Source organism: Notothenia rossii (assembly GCF_949606895.1).
Source record: "Notothenia rossii genome assembly, chromosome: 2".
NCBI classification, from domain to species: Eukaryota; Metazoa; Chordata; class Actinopteri; order Perciformes; family Nototheniidae; genus Notothenia; species Notothenia rossii.
Window position 1 is genome coordinate 26,285,036 of NC_136904.1, and position 12,800 is coordinate 26,297,835.

Consider the following 12,800-nt stretch of genomic DNA (forward strand, 5'->3'; position numbering starts at 1 on the left):
GATTCAAATGTGAGCAAGGCACAAATATAACTGCATGAGAGACAATAATGGAGGGGCATTTACTGCGAGAAAGTGAGAGGTTATTCTTTCTCAAGGGGCACAGAGCTCGCACCTGTGAGGAGGTATGATACATTGTATCATAAAGCACGAGAAAGTGAGAGGTTCCCGTGACTTAGAGTAAATTGTTTTGTCTGGAAGGTGTGGGGGGACATAAGCACAAGAAGTGTGTGTGTGTGTGTGTGTGTGTGTGTGTGTGTGTGTGTGTGTGTGTGTGTGTGTGTGTGTGTGTGTGCGTGCGTGCGTGCGTGCGCGCGCACGCACGCAACACGTTTTCACTCCCAACCCATCACATGTTGACGGACGGTCAGGGGCCCTCCCCGTCACCCTAAGACGGACAGGGTACCCCTTGACCGTCAGGCTTCTACGGGCAGGGCGTCCCATAGACCTTCATTGCGGACGGCGGACCCCTTGACCGTCAGGCTTCTACGGGCAGGGCGTCCCATAGACCTTCATAGACCACGTGATCAACAACAATGGCCGACCTTCGTGTTATTCTCGGTGGAAAATGCCTATTTTAAGGTTCATTTGGCCATTAAAATGCGTTTTGATTTCATTTTATGCGATTAATATGAGTTGTTATTTCTGATTATTTGTGCAGTAGATGTACATGATGTTTAGTTTGCTAGTTATGACGAAGATTATTTCATGAATGTGTACACAATACATTCATGGTTGCTAAGGTGGTTGCTATGGACGCTGCAACAGCTCCCCGTTCTCAGCTGAAGCGTATGGTGCGAGACGTCATTGCTCTTTATATATAGTTTATACAAAATGACAAAATTGTAATTGTCATACTCTGTGATAGTTCTCGGCGACAATTAGGCAAAAATAATAGGTTTATAGGCATTTCTTTCTCTTATGTGAAGTTGAGATGATACATGCTGGGTACTGAATTATGCGCGTTCGGCACACACTTGTGACCTCATCTATGCGCGACGACGTTAAAGCCCATTTGCGATCCTTCCAACAGGTAAGAAAAATCGTGAACATGTGCCTGAACTCGAAAAATCATTCAATATTCAGCACAAACAGCCTTATGTCGGACCAATAAGACATTGTTGGTACATTTACAAGTGCAGTCGTTTTTTTGCCTGTAAATAATTTTAAGACATTCAAAAAAGTATAACTTGCTGCATCAAACGTGAATGCTAGCTAGCTGCTACTAGCTGTTACACCTCTCAAAGCCACAGCCACTCCTAAGTTTAACTTTATTTAAGAGGTGGCAAAAGACTGACTACTGTTATTGCATGAAATAATATTTGCGATTGTTTAGGAATGTAGTTATTATGTGTCAGTTATGTGTTCTCAATGGGGTTAGAGCATGGTTAGAGTTGATTAAATGAATGACACAACAATAAAAACAATTAAATAATCATAAAAGTTCAGAAATATTCCTTCATGTTTATGACACTAATGCCAAGCCCCTTACATATTAGGTGACCTTTATTTGTCAGATATGATCTTACAGGTTACAGTCATAGGTAGGGATGTCCCGATCACCTTTTTTTGCTCCCGATCCGATTCCGATCATTTGATTTTGACAATTTGCCGATACCGATTTTTCCCGATCCGATCTTTATGCAATGCATTAAGAGGAAAAAAAGCATTCAAGTTGTCCCTTAAGGTTATTTTTTTATTTAAATTAGATATTCTATCCAACATGGATATAGCTTCTTTCTTTCACAGCAGCATTGGATCAGTTCAGTTGTGCAGCATTGGATCAAAACAAAAATAAAGCTTATCAGCACTCGTTAGCTTACTGCTACAATTAGACACTGCGCCCTGCCCACTCTGTTGCCAGATTTGAGAGAAATAAGCAACCAGGTCTATGAAAACAAGCCCCAAAGACGCAACAAATACATGATGTTCTGTAATTTGAAACCAAAACTAAGGCCTCAGAATGACTTTAAGACTTGAACAAGGTCATTTTTGTTTTGTAACATTGAATACAAAATAAAATAAAAGTATTTATAAAAAAAAAAATTAATAAAAAAAAATCCCGATCCCGGATTTTTTTCTCCCGATTCCGATCTTTTGAAAATCACGTGATCGGCTCCGATCCCCGATCACGTGATCGGCTCCGATCCCCGATCACGTGATCGGATCGGGACATCTCTAGTCATAGGGAATTGTATGGTTTCCATTAATAATGTATTTCCAATCAATCAATCAATCAATGTTTATTTATATAGCCCAATATCACAAATGTTACATTTGTCTCAGTGGACTTCACAGTTTGTACAGAATATCAGTATGACAATACGACACCCTCTGTCCTTAGACCCTCACATCGTACAAGGAACAACTTCCAGAGAAAACCCCACAGTTTAAAGGGAAAAATGGGAGAAACCTCAGGGAGAGCAACAGAGGAGGGATCCCTCTCCCAGGACGGACAGACGTGCAATAGATGCCGTGTATAAATTGAAAAGATAATACATTTGCAACATAGGTAGTCCAAATGTTTGGAAATGCATGTGTGTATAATAAGAAGATGAATCCACGAGGATATCCATCCAGGACTTATGATCCAGGACCACAGCCACGACTCAAGATCCAGGACTCGCAATCCATGACACAGGACCGCCGGATCATCCATGACTCCGGATCCCGGCGTATATAGACACCAAAAAGAAAGACATTTGGGGAAGCTGGGTTAATCGGAACATGAGAGTACACAGGTATAGACAGAGAGAAGGAAGAAGTAAGATGTCCCCCGACAAACTAAGCCTATATCAGCAAAACTAGGGGCTGAATCTAATCAGCCCTAACTATAAGCTTTATCAAAAAGGAAGGTCTTAAGCGCACTCTTAAAAACGGATAGGGTATCTGCCGTCCGAACACAAACTGGAAGCTGATTCCACAAAAGTGGAGCTTGATAAGAAAAGGCTCTGGCTCCCATTGTACTTTTAGAGACTCTAGGAACAACCAACAACCCTGCATTCTTGGAACGCAATGCCCTAGTAGGACAGTAGGGTATAATGAGTTCTTTAAGGTAAGATGGCGCCTGCCCATTAAGGGCTTTGTAGGCGAGAAGAAGAATTTTAAATTCTATCCTGTGTTCTATAGGGAGCCAGTGTAAGGCAGCCAGAACAGGAGTAATGTGGTCCCTTTTCCTAACTCTGGTTAGTACACGAGCTGCAGCATTTTGAATCAGCTGAAGCGACTTGACTGACTTCTTGGTACACCCTGATAATAAAGAGTTACAATAATCCAGCCTTGAAGTAACAAATGCATGGACTAGTTTCTCTGCATCGTTTTGAGGCAAGATATGCCTGATTTTTGCAATGTTACGTAGATGGAAGTAGGCGGTCCTTGAAATTGATTTTATGTGGGTGTTAAAGGATAAATCCTGATCAAATATAACACCAAGATTCCTTACAGTCTCACTGGAGGCCAAATTAATGCCATCCATAGTTAATATATCTTTAGATAATTTGTTTCGTAGATTCTTCGGGCCAAGTACAATAACTTCAGTTTTGGTCGTGTTTAACATCAAAAAATGTAAGGTCATCCACGTTTTTAAGTCCTTGAGGCAGTCTTGAATTTTATTTAGATGATTAATTTCATCAGGCTTGATTGATAAATATAGTTGAGTATCATCCGCATAACAATGAAAGTTTACAGAATGATTCCTTATAATATTGCCTAACGGAAGCATATATAGGGTGAACAAAATAGGTCCAAGCACTGAGCCCTGTGGCACTCCATGGCTAACTTTGGTTTGCATGGAAGATTCATCGTTGACACGTACAAACTGAGAGCGTTCAGATAGATAGGACCTAAACCAGCCTAAAGCAGTTCCCTGTATGCCAACTAAGTGCTCTAGTCTTTGCAATAGGATATCATGGTCGATAGTATCAAATGCAGCACTAAGATCGAGCAAGACAAGAATAGAGACAAGTCCCTTGTCAGAGGCTATTAGAATGTCATTTGTGACTTTAACCAGAGTTGTCTCTGTGCTATGTTGTGTTCTAAAGCCAGACTGAAAATCTTCAAATAAATCATAGTTTTTTAAGTAATCACACAGCTGTTTTGCGACTGCTTTCTCAAGAATTTTTGAGAGGAACGGAAGATTAGAAATAGGTCTATAGTTCGCTAAAACCTCTGGATCGAGGTTGTGCTTTTTAAGAAGCGGTTTTATCACTGCTACTTTGAATGATTGTGGAACATAGCCTGATAATAAAGACATATTCATAATATTTAATAAAGAAGTGCTAATTAATGGAAAAACTTATTTTAACAGCTTAGTTGGAATCGGGTCTAAGATACACGTTGATGGTTTAGAAGAGAGATTCATTGAAATTAATTGTTCAAGGTTTATGGCTGAAAAGCATTCTAGTTTACTATCTAGTGTAATATTAGAACTTACGTTTCCGGGAGCTGTTGATAACACTATACTGGTCAAAGGCAAGAGGTCATTGATTTTGTTTCTAAGAGTAACAATTTTATCGTTAAAAAAGCACATAAAATCATTACTACTGAGTGCTATGGGAATAGAAGGCTCAGTCGAGCTGTGGCTCTCTGTCAGCCTGGCTACAGTGCTGAAAAGAAATCTTGCATTATTCTTATTCTCATCTATTAATGAAGAGTAGTATGCTGCTCTCGCTTTACGCAGTGCTTTCTTATATTCATTGAGAGTAATATGCCAAATTAAACGAGATTCTTCAAGTTTAGTGGAACGCCATATCCTTTCAAGTTGTCTCGACTTTTGCTTTATTTTGCGGGTTTTGGCATTATGCCATGGAGCTAATCTATGTTGTTTTATTTTCTTCTTTTTCAAAGGAGCAACAGAGTCTAATTTTATTCGCAGCGCATCTGTAGCACTATCAACAACATGATCAATTTGGGGTGATGTACATTTTGTATAAGTTTCCTCCCCTACATGCAGACATGCTATCGAGTTAAGTATTGGTGGAATCTCTTCCTTAAATTTGGCTATAGCACTAACAGATAAGTTTCTGCTGCAGGAGCTTTTGGCTAATGCTTTGTAGTCTAGTAACAGTACTTAAAAAGTTACTAAGAAATGGTCGGATAAAGCAGGATTATGCGGTTCGACTAATAGTTGCTCAATTTCAATACCATAAGTCAGAACAAGGTCAAGAGTGTGATTATAGCAGTGGGTTGGTTTATTTACACTCTGACAGAAACCAACAGAATCTAATATAGAGTTAAATGCAACAGTAAGGCTATTTTTATCATCGTCAACATGAATATTAAAGTCACCTACGATAATTACTTTATCTGTTTTAAGTACCAAAGCTGATAAAAACTCAGAGAATTCTGATAAGAATTCTGAATAAGGACCTGGTGCACGGTACACTGTAACAAATAAGATTGGCTGCAAAGTTTTCCAGGTCGGATGCGTAAGACTGAAAATGAGGCTTTCGAAGGAGGTATAATTAAATTTTTGTTTAGTATTGATAAGTAAACTTGAGTCAAAGATTGCTGCAACTCCACCTCCTCGGCCCGTGCCTCGGGCAATATGAGTATTGATATGGCTGGGTGGAGTGGCCTCATTTATGCTGACATTTTCTTCATGTCTCAACCAAGTTTCAGTGAGACAGCATATATCAATATTATAATCTGATATTAAATCATTTACCAGTATTGCTTTAGATGCTAGAGATCTTATGTTTAAGAGACCACATTTAATCTTCCTGTTTTGTTGCACTGTAGTAGTTGTTACATTTACTTTTATTAAGTTATTATGTATGACACCTCTATTAGGTTTTACCTTAAATTGTCCTTGGGCAGACACACACACCGTTAATATTGGGTATTTTATTGGGGTCGGGATTCCTATGGATGACTGCCTAGGAGAGAGCGCAGAGAAGCGTGTAAGACTGCGACTCTGCCTCCTGGTCTCAACTCCAGTTTGTCATGGATTAAGTCCACAGAGCCCTGAAATGTTTGCCGAAATGAGATTTGCACCTTCCAAAGTAGGATGAATGCCGTCTCTCTTAATCAGACCAGGTTTTCCCCAGAAGGCTGTCCAATTATTCACGAAGCCCACATTGTTTGCTGGGCACCACCAAGACAACCAGCGCTGAAATGATGACATGCAGCTATACATGTCATCATTGATCAGATTGGGGAGGGGACCAGAGAAGATTACGGTGTCCGACATTGTTTTAGCATAACTACACACCGACGCCACATTAAGTTTGGTGCATTCTGATTGGCGTAAACGAACATCATTACCACCGACGTGAATAACAATCCTACTGTATTTACGTTTATTTTTAGCCAGCAGTCTAAGATGCGCCTCAACGTCGCCCGCTCTGGCCCCCGGAATGCATGTGACTGTGGACGCTTCGGTCTCTAAATTCACGTGTCTCATAATAGAGCTACCAATAACCAGAGTTGGCTTCTCAGCGGGTGTCTCGCTGAGTGGGGAATATCTGTTAGATACGTGAACGGGTTGGTGGGGACCTGCGGGTTTCGCGTTATGCCCCTTCTGAACAGTCACCCATTCTCCCTGCTGCTCGGGAGTTGCCGGGGGACGGCTAAGAGGAGCTACCTTTTGCCGGTCCGCACCGGCTAACATGGGCTTTACTGTAGCTGAGTTATTTTCTAAGATGCGGAGCCGGGCTTCTATGGCTATGATTCCCGCCTCCAACCTAACAACTATACTACATTTAACACATGTATCGGTACCAGTAAAGGAGGTAGGGGAGTAACCAAACATGAGACAGTTAGAGCAGGAAATAGCACCCGAGGGTGGGGAAAGAGCCATAGCTAGCTATCAAGCTAAAGTAGCTACCGTTAGCAAACCCGAAAAGAGTGTAGGCAACTGTGGAGTTACAGTCGCTAAGAGAAGGAGAGTTTGTGAGTGCTTAAGCTGTAGTAACGTGTGATTACAACGTCAGGCAGTTGCAGTGATCAAGAGTTTTAAAACGATCGATTAAGTTAAGATAATAAGCTATCAGCAACAGAACAGGCACACGGGATACCCGGAGATGACAACAACAACCGGAAGTTACAACATGCTTACCGCAATAGTGGTCCGTTTATCAGATCAGTAACCTATGTTACCATAGCTCCAAACTGTCTTTTTGTAATCATGCTATGTTGATGTTGTTAATTATTTGATAAGATAAGGCCACTGTAAAATGTAAGGTGTTCAATTCCTAATTGTTGTTTCTTCTCTCAACAGATTCTTCTGAGTTCTAAGTGAAAGCCAAACACCGTTATAAGCTATAGCATCAATCCAAAGGCACTTTTAAGAGCCACGTCCCCGTTGTTTCCCTGTCCTTGCTGTTGTAAAATTGTCCTATCTCTGTTGCTGTCTGTGTATCTCTGTCTTTGAACCTGTGTATGTGTCTTATCTGTCATCTTTCTGTTGTTAGTCCATTTCTGTGTTTTTCTAACCATGATTGATTCAGAGCAAATCTATCATTTACGGATCTTGATGATTTTCTTGATGAGTAAGAATTCAAAGATGAGATGGAAAGTCTTGATGAGTTGATTTGTGAGCTTCAGGATGAGGAAGTAGCAGCACCAGTCCAGACACCTGAACCAACCATAAGGTGGACAAAGAGAGACAAATTATGGAAACATAATATATTCCAGGCCAAGATCAAGCAGGAACCAGTCAAATCAGGGTCAGTATTGTTTATTATTGAAGATATTTAGGAAATTTAGATTATTTAGTCACCGGTGAGTTTATCAGATAAAGGAATACATGCATACCTTGAAGTTTAGGGGATACAGCATCAAACTAAAACCAACGATAACAAAGATATGACTGCTTGTGCATTGTGCAGTTATGGGTAACAGGGACAATTTAATTTTAATCTTGTTGATTTTTTTTTTTTATGTACAGCTGGTCCTAGTCGGAGAAATGATCCTCCCTTTGATGCGCCTGACACTAGCCATGAGTTGGCCTTTGCTCCAGAGACTGTTGGTATGTATTTTGTGTCTACGTAAGCCCTAAACAGAATATTTATATATTTGTATCTGATGCTGAATTTGAAATGTAAATGTATCCAATGCACTCATTGAGCGATACCTCAGAGGATGACCAGGAAGCATCAGCCCGAACTTCTCCTCTCAAGGCTTCCTTGGATTGGGGAACTACAAAAAGTCTCTTTTCAGAGAAGTGGAAGACAGAGAGGCCCCGTCTGTTGAACAACACAGTGGAACAAGAAGATGTGGCAAACCGCATCTGCCAACAGTGTGGGAGCAACCCAGCTGCTGTTATTCCAACACTGGCTTTAGCTTATTGTGTTTTACTTTGAAGATTTGCCCTGGGTCCTAAGTGAAGAGGGGTTGAGAGGTCTGCAGAGCACCATCCTCAGAAAGCGGCAGAACATCACAGAGAGGAAGTTGCAAGCGAGAGCCTGTTACCTTCAAGTTTTGTCTGGAGCAGAAAACATGAATTTCTTGCACAGGGCTTCAGCTGATGACTATGACAGTGACTCTGATTCTGACATGGATTAGAAATTGACCCCTTCATATGGACGATTATGAATATGCTTCTTCAACCCTCCCGGCCCTATCCCTGTGGGGCCCCCTTCCTGCACTCAGGATCTAAACAGCAAAATTACTGCTATGTAACCAAACAGCTTTCCGAGATCAACTATTTCCCAGGATCCAAAATGTTCATCCAACCGTAACCATCATAATCAGTCATCATAAAGGCTCCGAAGAACACTCCTGACACATCTTCAAACATTGTGAATAGCCTCTTAAAACACCACTTCATTTGATTATAGATTACATTTTTAAGGTTAAATGCACATCTTTGTTTTTTAAATACAAAAATCATAATGCCTGTCAATATAAATCCTGCATACATACATAATGTAGACATTTATTTGCTTCATACATACTGTACATAATCATGTACTCCATGTATATCCATTCAATCTGTAAATCCTTGTTACAAGTTGTTATGTTATGAATGAATGTAAACACTCAAACTTGTATTGTGTTTGTAACATTTAGAATGTGTAGATATAATTAGGATTTATTCAGTTATATAAATACAACAAATTATATATAGGCCTAAGTTATATCTATTTCTGTATATTATACTGAGAGCAATGAAAAAGCAATATTTCTATCTGTACACATAATTTGTAAATAAAGTTGATTGTTGCAACCGAGTCTCGCATCACATGTTTAATAGGTTTGTCGGGCTTTAGTACAAAAACAAATAAGTTATTTATTGTTTGATTTCGCTAGTTTTGGAAGGCAGAAAGTCATTCAATCATGATAGTCAACCACCTGATATAAAATATAGAATCTTGGTAACACTTTATATTCAGGTACACACATTAACCATCAAATAGTTGTTAACTAACATGCATATTAGCAGTATATTGGCTCCTTATTAGTCATTATAAAAACGTATTAATGCCTTATTCTACATGACAGTATTCTACAAGTAATAAGCCATTAGTTGAGAGTTTTTCCTCAATAACCCTCTAATTAGTCCTGATTTATTGCAAGAAAGGAAGTTGTTGTACATGACTTTTGATCTTAATATGCTAGAATTCTTGCTAGCGTTAGCATACAGGCTAGTGCATGCTTATTGCACAGCTAGCATTAGCTATATTTACCTTGTTTACACTTAGCGGTTGTATTAATCTGTGTATGTAACACTTATCAGATCATTAAGTGCCTTGTAACTTCTTTTTGTATAGTTTCACTCCGTTTGAATATCAGTGGACTGCAAATAAATCAATAAAGGACAGTGTTGGGTGTAACGCGTTACAAAAGTAACGGAGTTACAGTAATATATGACTTTTTGCTGTAACGAAGTAATGTAACGCATTACTAATGAAATGTGGGTAATATATTACCCGTTACAATGCTCAGTAACTTAAATTAAATGGTGTTTTGTTTTTTAAGAATGTACTAACATAGCGAGACATTCCGACACCGGACAAATTGTGCGGGTAGATTAGTACACCTGGTGTTTACCCTTCAGGCTTCGCGTCGAGATCTTCGGGGAAGTACTTCCGGTTTGCAAAAGAGTTGTAGGATCGTAAAATGACTTTATATGATATCTACCACAGCCGAACTAGTCATTAGACTAGTTACTTAAGATATTTCGTAATGAAAAGCAAAGATATTGTGTGTGGGCACATACACGTAATCAGTTCTAAAAAAAAATGCGGTTCTGCAGCTATGGGTTTTGCAGAGCGGTTGGATGTTTTCCGCTACCAACAAAAAAAACATTTCCTAGTAACCTAAGGAAAGGTTATTAAAACATGTTCCCATTGTTTTGCTATCAATCACACCTCAGTGTTTTTCTGTTGAGAAATAGGGTGACACGAAGCAAAAAAAGATTAAAACAACGTGGAAGCAACATTGGCGCAGCGTCCATAGCAACGAACAGCTAGTAGCAGCTAGCTAGCATTCTGCATGTTTGATGCAGCAAGTTATACTTTTTTGAATGTCTTAAAATTATTTACAGGCAAAAAAACGACTGCACTTGTAAATGTTCCAACAATGTCTTATTGGTCCGAAATAAGGCTGTTTGTGCTGAATATTGAATGATTTTCTCGAGTTGTGTTCACAGTGTTTCTTACCTGCTGGAAGGATCGCAAATGGGCTTTAACATCGTCGCGCATAGATGACGTCACAAGTGTGTGCCGAACGCGCATAATTCAGGACCCAGCATGCATCATCTCAACTTCACATAAGAGAAAGAAATGCCTAAAAACCTATTATTTTTGCCTAACTGTCGCCGAGAACTATCACAGAGTATGAGAATTACAATTTTGTCTTTTTGTATAAACTATATATAAAGAGCAATGACGTCTCGCACCATACGCTTCAGCTGAGAACTGGGAGCTGTTGCAGCGTCCATAGCAACCACCTTAGCAACCATGAATGTGTACACATTCATGAAGTAATCTTCGTCATAACTAGCAAACTAAACATCATGTACATCTACTGCACAAATAATCAGAAATAACAACTCATATTAATCGCATAAAATGACATCAAAACGCATTTTAATGGCCAAATGAACCTTAAAATAGGCATTTTCCATCGAGAATAACACGAAGGTAGGCCATTGTTGATGATCACGTGGTCTGGTACCCTGTCCGTCATAGGGTGACGGGGAGGGGTACCCTGTCCATCATATGGTGACGGGGAGGGGCCCTGACCGTCCGTCAACATGTGACGGGTTGGGAGTGAGAACGTGTGTGTGTGTGTGTGTGTGTGTGTGTGTGTGTGTGTGTGTGTGTGTGTGTGTGTGTGTGTGTGTGTGTGTGTGTGTGTGTGTGTGTGTGTGTGTGTGTGTGTGTGTGTGTGTGTGTGTGTGTGGGTGTGTGTGTGTGTGGGTGGGTGTGCGTGCGCGCGGGTGTAATACACTTGTTCATTCCCTAGAGCGGTCAATTCTGACCGAAAACATCCTCGGTGTTTCACTGTTGACTAAATCACTAAAACATCAATGCAAGTGGTGATCATCAATTGTATATGTTTAGAGGCCTAGTGTGGAGGATAACATAAGGTCTTGAGGCAATTGGATGGAAAACACAATATTTATGACTACAAACGAAGTCACTCGGTCAGAGTTGACCCGAAACGCAAGAGAAGGGACTATTCCTTTACCTCAGGATCAGCTCCAAACAGATACATAGTTTGGCAGTCTAATATTACTAACGCTTGGCAGTGTTTCTGTGCGGAGATTTCTACGGACGTCAGATTAAGAGGGCAGTCTGGCATGAGTCCAGAGGTCTGGCTAGACATTATCTCCAGCACCGCTGCATGTTTCCATAAGGGGGCCTCCTACTCTCTCCAGTGCTGGCCTGTAAGTGGCTGGGAGTGGGCAGCAGGAGTGTTTGTGTGTGCATGAATGTTTATATACGCATGTGAGTGTGTGTGTTTGTGTGATTGCAGAGTAAACCGACGCCTTTGTGGGGCAACACACTGTCCCTGGTCTAGAGAAGAGCCATTAGGGGAGCGATGAAGCTGATGACATGTTGTTCCTGTGACAGGCGACCGGACCCCAGACTACTCTCTGCTGCTGCCGGAGCACTGGGAGCCCGCCGGTCTGCCACTGGACAAACACACAGACGCAGGGACTCCGTTTATTTTGGGAGGTGGTTTGGTGCCGGACACCCTGTCTACTCTCCCACCAACTCTCATACACCACCACCCCCCTCACTCACAAACACACACACATACCGCATCAGCATCACACACATACAACACACTGCAGTGCATCACCATCCAAACATGCAACAAGGAAATGTTTAACAAGGGGTCAGTAACAATTGCTGAACTGATACAGATTCTGTTAAAAGGGTTTCTTTATCCAAAATAAAATAAATCATTCAGATAGTTGCAGTATTTGTTGTAAAGGTTTTCAATTAACTGTGAGAAAAATAACCCTTTTCTCAAAATCTAATGATTCTTCTATTTTTCTTAAACTATTAAATCTTATTTAATCTTAAACTAATGGTCTATTTCTGTTAAGGGAATCAATGCACACAGAAGAACAATAATGAGTGAGTGTAATTCAATGACAGTGTGGCTCCACAGACTATTGCTTTTTTGTCCAATAACCAGAATCCCTCCTGTCAGACAGACAGTTTGTCCTTTTTGAGTTTTCATGATGTACCCTTTTGATTTAAGATTCCGGTCGTTTAACCCTTCTCTTGCCTTCGGTCATGCTAAATTGGCCGGTGTGTTTTGCACAGTGATATCTCTGGAACCCCTTATCCAATTTTGATGGTTGACATCTCATTTGAACAGTCAAAGCAAGTTGTCAAATC

General features: G+C 40.4%; 1 long non-coding RNA gene across 2 annotated transcripts; it reads right to left on the reverse strand.

Annotated features, from left to right (window-relative positions):
• Nucleotides 1–1,311: 1,311 nt before the first annotated feature.
• On the reverse strand, nt 1,312–10,681 carry LOC307030498. Of its 2 annotated transcripts, none has more exons than XR_013805670.1 (3): nt 10,602–10,681; nt 8,072–8,183; nt 1,312–7,573 (listed from the first exon to the last, which is right to left on the reverse strand). It is a non-coding gene; the product is annotated as an uncharacterized lncRNA (long non-coding RNA). The 2 variants fall into 2 exon arrangements; XR_013805671.1 differs by lacking the exon at nt 10,602–10,681 and adding an exon at nt 8,296–10,593.
• Nucleotides 10,682–12,800: the final 2,119 nt, after the last annotated feature.